Below are 11,938 nucleotides of genomic sequence, written 5' to 3' on the forward strand. Positions count from 1 at the left end.
ACATAATTGCTTTACATTGAATAGATTTCATCCTCAGGCTTTGTGCTGATATTTTGTGTATTAATTTCACTGCACAATAGAGTGAAACCATGTAACGTATGCTTTATAGCAACTAACTCCATCAATAGTTAGAAAAATGCAGGTCATTTCACAATGCTGAAGTAGACCGTAATTTTTCCTGGTCTTTTCCTGGCAGGATTCAGTATGCTACTATCTTAAAATATCAGCTGTGTAACCATTTTATATATTTGCTCTGCTCTACCACAGGCTCCCAAATCCTCTCCACAGTGTATCTCACTGACTGGCAACATCTCATTTAATTTGCTCTCTTCTGAAGGGCAAGAAATTCAGTATAAACCTTAAGAGCCTCATTACTCATCAAAAGAGTGACAGAAGGGAACAATATAAAATTTCTTCTGACTAGTTTAATTTAGCACATCCAAAGTAAGAAAAGGTTTAGTGTGTCTCCCTAGCGATGCCCATCTATTAGAAATGAGAAGTGAAGAAACAGTATACAAAAAAAAGAGAGAACAGGCTCACCTGTCACAGAATTGAGTAGTGACATTGAGAGCTCAGAAGTTTAGTTTATTTTTAATTTACTTTACTTTACTTTAGTTTATTGTAAAAGAGCCTGGACAGATTATTAACTGAGATAAACGTATATAGTTCAAGGTCCCTTGTACAAATTTGTTTGTTTGTTCGCCTCCAATACCTGAAGTAAAGAGCAAGTGTATTTCCCTGGAATTCAGTTCTTTACTATTACAACAGCAAGTTCTGAAGCCAGCTGTGTAGTTTGTACAGGATCCTGTTTAATGCTATACAGGGATCCAGTGTTTGTTTTATTGTACAAATACATTACACCTCCACATTGTTGTATTTTTAGATGCATATTTTTCAAATATGCTCCCAATCAGAAATGTGGCTGCAAACCCAACCCCCCAAAGTACATGTCTGTACATCTGATTCTCTGTTCACTTAGAGCACTGTATTTCAAGGGTAATTCTACTGTTATCAGTGAAATTACAGTGATGCAGAAATGACATAACTAAAAGACAAATAAGGCCCTGAATCTTTTTTTGAGGGTTGCTGACTTAGTTATTGACACAAAAGAAGGCTGTAATTACTGTCAGCAGCATTGCAGAACTAATTAAGCAGCAGAGCTCTTCATGTATTGTCAGCCAAATTATCAGTTCTGATTTTAGGATTTTTATTGTGGGACAGGGTTAGTTTTCATGGGAGAAGCAAAATGGATACTGGCTAGTTTTTAGAAAATGGATTGAAGAGACAGCTTTAGGGAGATTTTTAAAAATTTGTCTATCAAGCGAAAAACCTGCCTCTCAAATCCTGGAGTAGTATCTGAATTCCTGGGTGTAGGGCTACACTGAGATTATGGTTTGGACTCCAAAGAGCCAAGAGTCAATACCTGGCTTCAGTTCCAATGAGGTCTCTGACTGTAAGTGGTAGATGAGCACAGAGCTTGTGGATGGTGAGCTCTCCTGAGGGAAGTTTGGTTAGAGTTGGGCTCCAGGTTCAGCAGAACATAAGTGCCTTGGTGACTGACATCCTTTTAGAAATTCCTATTATTGATGGTACCAACACCATCATTATTTTCAGCCAAAAGAGATAGATAGTCATCCATGCCAAATGCTAATCTTGCAGGAAACAGTTTTGCAGAAACAGGATAATCTGACAATATAGTATATGCCACTCCTCACAGGGTGCCATGTATTAGAAATCTCACCATATACAAGATTTAGGCATCTGAAGTGAATTTGAAAATTTTGTTTCTAGAAACAGGCATAAAAATGTCTAGACGTTCTTTTTGTCCCTAGCAAATTCTTTGGCCTTGCCCCAGGAGAGTACAATGGATCCTGTATGTTGCATACAGTGTGTTTATGGGACCTATTCCTTCTGCTTGACCTCCTTGGTCTGCACTGTTTGCTCACCAGTTTGCTTTTGTGTTCCTGAGCAAAATTCCTGTGCTGTCCACTCACCACAACAGCCCACCTGGAAAGGATCTCCAGCTTCTTCTCACAGATGCAATAAAACAGGAAATGCAAGGAAGTGAAGTGTGATCTGCAGCAGGACCCAGAGGCAGACAAAACCCTTTCAGCAATACCAGTGTTTATAAGCCCTGGGAGACAGGAGGCTCTCCAGCTGAGGCTGGAGAAAAAAGTAGCTCAGGAATACTGGTATTTATGCTACAGCAAGGCACCTGCTCCCATGATGATGTGCTGCCTGTGTTGGCACCGGTGACAAAGAATAGCAGGTCTGCCATTGACATGGTTTCCTGTTTTGTTGTTGACCTGTCTCTCCCTTGTCTTGGCCGTTCCAGGTCTGCCACTGTGCACACTTGTGACAGGCGTCTGAGCAGCTCCCTCCCACAAACCAGAACCACTCTCATTTCTGTGTTCCTGAAACAGAGCCCTCTTCCTCTTGGTTTCTTCTTCTCTCTTTTCCTCTTTCACTGAAGTACAAGTATTCTTAAAATACAAGCACATTCTTTGGTAAGGGTGATTGGATATGGAGGCCAAGGATACTTGAATCATTTCTACCAAACTGATGAGCCCACTAGATTAAAGACTACTTGAGGACTCAAGAAAGAAAAAGTGGAAGAGGCAGAGAAGAGTTCTTTTAAAAATCTGTAATTCAAAACAAGGTGCAACCTGGTGGATGCAGCCTTGGTGAGTGATTATGACCTGTTGTTCATTACTCACATGCAGAAAAGGTTAGACTGGGTATCATTCTGAGGTGTTCCCTGAGGCCATCTCTTCTCTCACTTGGTAGCTCGTTGTGGCAGATACATGGGTAGTGTGAGACATAAATCAAGAGCAAACAATGCCTAACAGGTGGACACAGTTCACAGTTTGTATAAGCTACTTCCTTGGCAAGAAGCTTCCCTAGATTTCTGCCCAGGGACCATAGCTCTGTGCTGACTGACAGGACTAACCTCCCAGCACTTCCCCACTGCCTATTGCTACATATTTGGCATTGGGAAGACCTGACTCTAAAAAAAGATGCAGAATGGACAGGAAAATCCTTGGAAAACCAGCACTGGTCTGTATAGCAGCTTAGTTCCCAGTCCAGCATTAGCAGAAATTCCTTCTAGATCTTCTTTTCTCTTTTTCTGCCCGTTTTTAATCATTTCCATAGGGACTGATCCTATTTATTCTGCCTGGCTTCCAGCTGCTTTCTCTGCTGCCCAGTAATGTACTTAGTGGATTTCCCAAGGGGCTCCCAATTTGATTCACTGTCTCAGCTCTCTAATTTTTTCCAGTTCAACATTGCATGCCCTAAAATCAATAAATCCGGATGATAAAGAGTTCTCCCGTTGCTAACAGTATAATTGAGGTAACTGAGGGATTGCTGAAACAAATTATTAAGTGGGTATTTATGCAAGTATTTGAGTGGTATTAGCAAGACATTTCATCATGATGCTTATACCCAATTATCTCCCTCTCATTCCCACTATTTTCTTCAAGTCCCAATCTCAGATCTTTTGTGTCTTCTGACCAGCTTCCTGCCAGCAGCCTCACACTGAACTTGCACTCCTACCCAGGGAAGCTCTGTAATCTGAGAAAGGACATTGTCAATATATCTAAACAGCACCGGGCACTGCTGTGATCTGAGAAGAAAACTCCCCTGCAGGGGAGGCAGTTGAGCCGTGTGTGCCCCGCGCTGTGCCCAGCCGAGAGGAGCCACCTCGGGCAGCTCTGCGGCACTGCGGTGACATCCCCCAGCCGGGCTCGGAACCAGCTGCACCGGCCCTGCACAGGGCTGGCACTTCACTCGCAGCTGATGTTTGACCCTGGAGTAATTCACAAAGGATAAGAGCCGTATTTGGAATATGTGAGAGTTATACAATTCTAAGTCAATACAAATTAAATTCTTCTGTCCTTATAAAGCCAACAGGACAGATTGGTCTCTCACAAGAGAACTTGGACTTTCTTATAATGAAATCTGAAAAACATACTCGGGCTATACACAAAATCTGCAGTTTCCATATTTTTCACATTGCAAAGGATCAGCAGCTTGTCCAAAGAAATCAGACACTTCTCCCACAGAATAATTTTGTTAAAATCCCATGTTTTAATCAAAACCAAATAATTCTTATATTTTTATTCACTTGTCCCTTCCTGAGATCAGCCCTGGTACCAGACTCACATGACAGTGCTATAAACCACATGTTACAGACCATTCCATGCTGAACTGCAGCCTCTGTTCCTTGTTACAATAACAAATAATATCTAACTGGGAGAGGATCTGTTGGGAACATAACAGTGCTCAGACAACCAGATATGCAATAGAATCTGAAGATCAGACTCTAAACCAAAGTGTTCTCACATGCAAACATGATTGTCTTCATGGTCTATTTTACTGAACAACCACTGCTCCCTTGAGAGCAGCATGCACTCCTGGTGGGGAGCAGCCTTAAACCCAGTCATTTTAAGAAGCTTAACATACTCAGGCTTGAAAATTTGAGACTATTTTCCTAATATAGTCTTTAGAACCATATCTAGGCCAGAAAAGCCTGCAATTACCTAAATATAGAGAAACATTAGAAACAACATGTCTTAAAAACAACACAAAAAGTCTATTTATTTTTAAAAGATAGCAGCCAGAGTGAGGGAGCAGATGGGAAAAATATTTTTAACAACCCCTGCTTTTGCCTGCAGAGTGAGAAGTGTAATTGTGTGGAAAGACTCAAATGCAATTGAGTAGCTCCCATACCCTGAGGTGCCAGAGAGGTGGAAGACTCAGGGTTGAATAATTACTCACTTCCAATTTTTCCTGTCTGAGAGGTGATAATGAGACCTTACTTGCCACACAAGCAAATGGTAGTTAGAGTTGCATGTGTCTGAATGCCACAGGACTGGCTGTTCCACATTGTGTCTGTGCACAGAACAGCCTGCTCTGCACAGCACTCTGCTATTCACAGAGGTAAGAGTGTAATTAGGCAGATTTTGTTAACAGAAACCTTTTACTCAGTAAAAACAAAGGAAACAGAATACCAAGCTACTAAAAATCCTGCCTTACAACGGAACAAAATTCTGTCAGAATTTCTTAAGCTGAAAGGAGTTAAACAATGTTTGCAGATTTACAGGGTTTTAGCAATTGCTCTCCACCTCTGACACACACGCCTGTGCATCAGCCCTGATTTTCCTTCCTAGCAAGATGACTTCAGTCACAAGGAGAACTATGAGTAGCTTCAGCAATTAAATTGATAAATGACCTTCTTTCTGACCTTTAATCTGATCTTTATGTCTCACCATTTCTTGTAAGAAGCTCAGAGTGTCATCAAGAAATGTCCCTGGCTTTTACCATACAGTACAGATCTTATTCATGCATGTGCAGAACTCTTCATGTCTTCCACAAAGCCAGTTCAAGACAGTTCCTTGGCTCCTTCATTCAGTTTTAAGGAGCCTTGTTTCCTTTCCTCTCAGCAGGAAAGACTTCCTCTCTCTGCTCATTACTGAACTCGTTTATTCTCGGGTTGCAGTTAGGTATTCTTCAGAGGAATCTTCATAGAGACAAAAGGAGCTTTGTTCTGGTTTTGTCTCTTGTATCTTCTTCCTACTGGGCCAGAATTAACATGTGTAACCCAACAGGTCCAGTGAGCTGTCCAGTCACCCTTATTTTATGTAACCTCCGTTTTCTTTGTCCTTGCAGTATTTCCCAAATGCTTTATGAGACTAAATGTTACTGGAACAGAAGAAACATATTGACAAAACTGAAGTCTGTGTGTGTGTGTTTAGAAATTGGGGCTACGGGACTGATCCTTTCTCTCTCTCTCCAAACTGCTTCGGTTTATAAAGTGCAAAATTATTTTTCTATGCTGTTGTCACTGGAAGCTTTTCCACAATCTTCTTGAATGTCTCTGTCTTATCATTACATTGGGTTTTTTGGCTTTCTTTTTAAAACCATTATTTTAGCATTCTAGTTTCCCCCTGTACCTGGACCTCAGCACTTGAGTCCCAGCCACCACTTTAAGGACAGTTACTGTACAAAAATTGAGCTGCAATATGTTGCACCAACCTAGAAGAAAGAAGCTGTTGACTGTCCTGGTCTGCTGTTCTTGGGCAGCATGCTCAAGTTGAAACTGAAATGATTCTGTAATTTGCTCAGCCAGTGGAGTGGAAAAATAATTTCCATATCAGAGGTCATCCAAATGAAATGTGGAGACTCGGATTTACTGAACCCACCCCCTCCACCCTTCAGCACGTGGGCATTGCCAGTGACTGCAGCCAGCCCATTTCTGTGAGCACTCGCAGGCCGTGCTTGGCTGCTGGGCCCTGGGGCCTCCCAAAGAGAAATCCAGCCAAGGCCCAAACTTCCCATCAAACCCACTGGTTTCTGCCCCTCTAGATGGGACTCTGTGGGGATTTTCGTGCTTGAGCAATAACAGAGGATGTGTAGTGCAAGCCATGCCCAGAGCATCAGCTGCTCTGAGAGAAGCCTTTGCCTGCACATTTCTAAAGAGCTGCTTCCTTCCTTGTGCTTAGCAGAAAGCAAATGTCAAAGGCATTTTGCCGCCTTCTCCAGCGACTGGCAGAGCTCAGGGTGCTCTCTGAAGTCTGCAAGGACTTCCAGAAAAGTGAATTGTGGAGGTCCATTTGAGGGCTTGGGACTGTTGACATAATACAACATCGTGGAGGTCAGCAATGGATGTAAAGCTGTAAAACTGGCTGTACAATCCACTTCAGGTCAGCATCCTGAGGCAGGGAAAGAAAACTCTGCTTAGCCTTGCACACTTTATAGCCACCTAACACTAGGGTGCCTCTATGAGCTATAAAAGCCAAACATCATGCAGGCCAGAGACAAATACTTGTGACTTTGGTAAGAAGTTTTTGTTTAAACAAAGCATTCTCTATCATGTTATCTCCATTCTGTTCAAATTATCTTTTTTTTTTTCCTGAAAAGCAATCCCAGCACAGCATTGAGCCTACATGGTGATATTTTTCTTCAGTTTTGAAAAGGAAAGAGTATTTTTTTAACTTTTACTGCACTAAAGCCTTCTGAACAAAACTTCAATTTTTTTTACCTCTGGACTTAGACTAGAAAATTTTGGCTGAAATGAGGATTTCTTGAAAGTACTGAGCTTCTGAAAACAAAGGGGCCATAACTGATATTTGCTACTGTTAATGCAATTTGGTTGTTAAGAAAAGCTGCAAGAAAAACAAATCTGCCCCTTTTCCTTCCATCTTCAGTCTAAGACCTTATACTGCTGTTTTTCTGGGCCATTAGTGTTTATGACCAGTTCCATCTTCTGTGGCAAAGCACACGGGCCTCCTCCGAACCCTAATCTGTTACCAATGGCTTCCTGTTATGACTTGTACAGCATTTATACTGTAAATCAAATGAAAGTGTTCTGTGATTTCACGAGTGATACTGTCAGTTTAATGGCATCTTTATTGCTGCACCTACTTTTAATGTTTCTGCACAAAATCAAAAAGGGAAGGGGGAAAAGCCAGTTTTGAATATATCAATAGGGCAAAAAACATCTGATTGCCCCTCTCCAGTGGGACTGCTGTAGTCAATCAGTATTCTGTTGGAGCTGGTGCCGTTTTCCCAGAATGTCTTTCTGCCCCTGTACTGGGAGCTCACAGCCCATGCACTGGCCTTACATGAGGGGTTATAATTCCATGGGCTGCACCCAGCTCTAGTTTCACAAGGCTCTAGTCTCACAAATGGCTTTAAACTGATCTGCAGGTGAGCTGCTGCCAAAGGAGACAGTCCCATCCTTCTCCTGCCATTGCCACAAGACTGGGCACCTCCTCTCGTGCCAGCAATAGCTCTTGGGGTTTGCACACTGAGCCTGTCAGGGAGCAAATCTGACTGAAAAAGGACCTTTTGTTTGTTGGCCTCTGGTTCGTTTTCAGCTGGATCAGCTGATCAGTTCCTGATCCTGTTCACCACAGTGTCACCAAGGAAGTGGTGAAAACATGCAGCAATGTGGAAAGGAGAAAAAGGGCAGCTCACACTTTGATTGAGTCAAGTTCAACCATAAAGCCATAGTCTAAGCTACATCCAGGACTAAATGTTTCCCAGTTACATGAATTCAGCCTTATGGATATAAAATATGTGCATTACAATAGCCATGGAGTTTTACTCTGAAAACAAGATGCCCAGGGAGCCTGTAAATGGCAAAATTACGTATTATGACCAAGCTATCTATTTTGTGCTACTGTGACACCCAACTGGTTCAGCCCATCCTTAGTAAAGATCTTCAGTTTATCAAATGCAGGTCTCTGTCACTCAGTATTTAGTGGAGAATTCACACATCATCTCAAAATGCACGTTAGGTTACTTATGTACCCCAGCATTAAAAAAAAAAAAGACATTTCCTATCTGACCAAAACTGTAGGTGCAGACAATAAAACCCAGAAATTACATCTCTGTTCAAATACATTTGGAACACTGAATGTCAAAGAAGCAGGAGATGCAGCATCATGTTATGTGATGTTTGCTCCTTTTCCTCACACAGCACAGGGAGTGGACCCTGACAGAGACAATCCCTTAGGAATGACCTGATCCCCCAGACCTCTTCAGCACATGTTCAGCTGAAAGCCAGCAGGGACACACTGCTGAACTGATGCAAATCCCTACCCCCCAAAAACAAGATCTCCATCTTACAAAGCACTGAGGTGCACAGGAAAAAGCAGAGAGGAGAACTGGAGAGAAGAAGAGCGGATGGATGGATGCTATGTATTCCAGAAAACAATTTTTCCCTGCTCTTCCACCCTCTGTTCCATGAAGAAGACTCTTTCTGGCTCTAGTGATGAAAAGCACACGAGTTCTGAAGTGGCTGCACAATTCCAGTCTCCAGCTCTTCGTTGCAGTCTGTACACGGCATGTTGGTGGTGCTGACACAGGGCTGGGTGGCTTTTCCTGTTCAATGTACTGACGGTGGAAATAATGCACATAGAGTCAGGAAGAAGCAATTTATAAACAAAAACAAGCACTGGCATTCATGTAATTTTACTTCATGTACTTACAGAGAACAAAGTACAGCAAGTGTCTTTTGCTTGGTTGTGTTAGCTCGGGGTAAATACTTACTTGCCTACAGTCTGTAAAGCTTTCAGTATTCCCATGAAACAATAAATTTTGTAAGAATGTGAATTTGTCAGAAAAAAAATGTAAGGAATTGAAAACTTGTAAACAGTCTCCTATGGGAAAAAAATCACTTGGAACAACCCCAGTTTAATTGACTATTTCATTGAAATCTGATAAACTTCCAATTTGCAAAAGAAAAAAAATTTCAAAATTAAAAAAAAAATCATCCTACTTCAAGCATATTGAAGTTCAATGTATCTTCTTATCTCTTGATAAATGTACCTGAGCCTGCTGTCAAGACAGTATTTCTCTATTGTTGGCTTAAGAGGGTAAAGAGCAGATCATATATCACTATATGTCAGGAATAATAGAAATGCTTTCTGCACATGACCTAAAACCAAAACTGCTTAAAAGTATCTGGAATTGAGAAGGACTTTTTGATTAATTAAACCAAAAATCTTCTCTCAATTCAAGAGCCCAATGAGAACCCTTAATTACATAATCAAAAATTATGTCAGGAAAGAGCATAATGAAAATGTAATTATGCACTTTTTAGTACGTGATTAGTTTTAAGTAGGTGGGTATGATTGAGGAAGAGCAAAAGAGGGGAAATATGATAAAAGTGGTGAATCAGACAGTGGAAAGAAAAGAGGTATCAGAGGAGTGAGTAATAACAAATACAGCCTCCTCCCAGAGTGTCTTCTGAAATTGGATGTTTTGACTTGACTACAGAATGTATGAAATAACAAATGCCTGTTCCTCAATTATATGCATCTAGGATTTGACACAAGGCTCACTAAAGTCTATGAAAAGGAAATAAGCTGCATTTCCAATTAGTTAGTGAATTCAATACCAGGAATATGTTCAAAAAGTTTTGTCCCTCTCACCTGACCTCATGATGGCCACAACTATCCGTTCTCATTGTGCTGTCCCTCTGTGAAGTGAGACCGTGGTGGAACATTTTACAAAACCTTGTGTGCAGGTCCCATGATACAGTTTATAGTATCTCCTTCTTTCTTCTCCAATCCCAAATCCTTTTTGTCACGAAGCTGTGTTAACCCCCAGTTTTCTCTAGGCCATTAGAGTTATGGGGAGGCCAAGGAAAAGCACAAGCCTCGGGCACTGCTGTCTCATTGCACTCCCAACTGGCCTGAACAACACCACGGGGAAAATCTGAGTTGCTGACTGAAAACTCGTGTGACATCGTGGGGGCCCCTTCATGTGGGCTCTGTAAGTCCAAGTCAAGAACCGTGAATTCCCAAACTCCTGATTTGCACATACTGACAGTGCTCTTGGGTTGCCAGTTCAGTTGTCTGTATCTGTTCCCCTGTTTTCAAATGGACATAACACTTACCTCCTTCTGCCACACACCGTGTGTCTAATTAAGTGCTTTCAGAGTTTAACTGAGTGTGTGTACTGTATTATCCTCTAATCACTGAGAATTCCACCCAACCCTGCCTAGCAATTCTCTTTCTTTGTTCTCCATGCTCACTCTAAGCTTCTCTCTATTTGTTCCAAGTCACTCTACAGTCAAGTTACCTGAGCGTTTTCATCCTAAACTTATTTTCAGGCTGATGTTAAAAAGGGAAATGCAAATGCTTACTGGCAGTCTAGGTTCCTGGAGAGAAAGAACTTAAGAAATTATTTCTGCAAAGCTTACTCGAACTACCTCCATATTATCTTGCTTGAAGATGAATCATTGGTAGAAGTCAAAGGGATTAATTCTTAGCTAGAATAAATCAGCACTGGCTCTGGTGAAATCAGTTAGCTGCAATGAATTATACAGGGGCAGGTGGAAGGTGATTCATGTCCACTTCATACAGACCAGACTCTGATTTTAATTATGCAGATGGAAATCTCTATCGACTACAATATTTTGACTTAAGTTTCTAGAATTACTCTGCATATCTACAGATGCAATGTGGGGGGTTAAATTAGCTGCTGCCATTCAATAAGCAGGTGCTGGAGCCAGGGTTTATTCTCTGCTCAGCAGCAGCATTTTAGACCCTCTGTGGGAGCATCACATGGACCATCACTGTACTCTGAACAGGTCCCTGGCACACAAACATCTTTAATGTCTCACACAAACCCATTACTGCTGTCTCTCAAAGGATATAGTAGAGCTGCTATAGGTACAGAGAAGAGCAATAAAGATGGTCAGCCATGTAAAATGGCTTCAATATGAGGAGAGTCTGTGTTTTAACTTGTGTGGAGAGCACGGAGAGGAAATGAGCTAAAGGTCAGCAAAGTCTTTAAATGGCGAGTAAAGCAGGGACAGTGACTAAGCTCTATTTTTTGCAATAATAAAGTTAAGGTGCAACCAAGGAAATTATCAGGTCTGAAGCAAAAGGAATTTTTTTTAAAGCAGTACATCATTAAATGTGGAACAACTTGCTAAAGGATCTTGGAAAAACCTGTTTGAGACCCACCTTCACCAAGAGATCCAGATCCCTGGTGCACTCACACACAGGGACCTGCAATTTAGTGACTCTTTTAACCCAACAGAAAGAAGATGCACACAGACCCAGTGGAGATCAACACAGGAGGGGGACGTTCAGATACCTTGGCTCTTTGATGCACACTGTACCCAGCACTTCTGATTGTCTTTGTGCTTTTCACCACACTGAGCTTCAATAAACTGGGAACTTGTGGTGTGCTAAATTCCACCGAAAAGCTGCATAAACATTTTCATAAATCAAAGCATGTGAGGCTGGAATTTATTTAGCACTACAAAAATAAATAAATGTATGGAATTGGTTGACATAAATCATATATGCAATGTGTGCACAGGAAAAGGGTCATGCAGAATGTGTTATGCATTCCCACATCTGCCTTTGTCATCAAGTCACTTCGAAACTATGCATGAGTGGCAATTTTCTGATAA

The sequence above is a fragment of the Neopelma chrysocephalum genome, unplaced genomic scaffold (assembly GCF_003984885.1).
Source record: "Neopelma chrysocephalum unplaced genomic scaffold, ASM398488v2 Primary Assembly neopelma1_119, whole genome shotgun sequence".
In the NCBI taxonomy this organism is placed as follows: domain Eukaryota; kingdom Metazoa; phylum Chordata; class Aves; order Passeriformes; family Pipridae; genus Neopelma; species Neopelma chrysocephalum.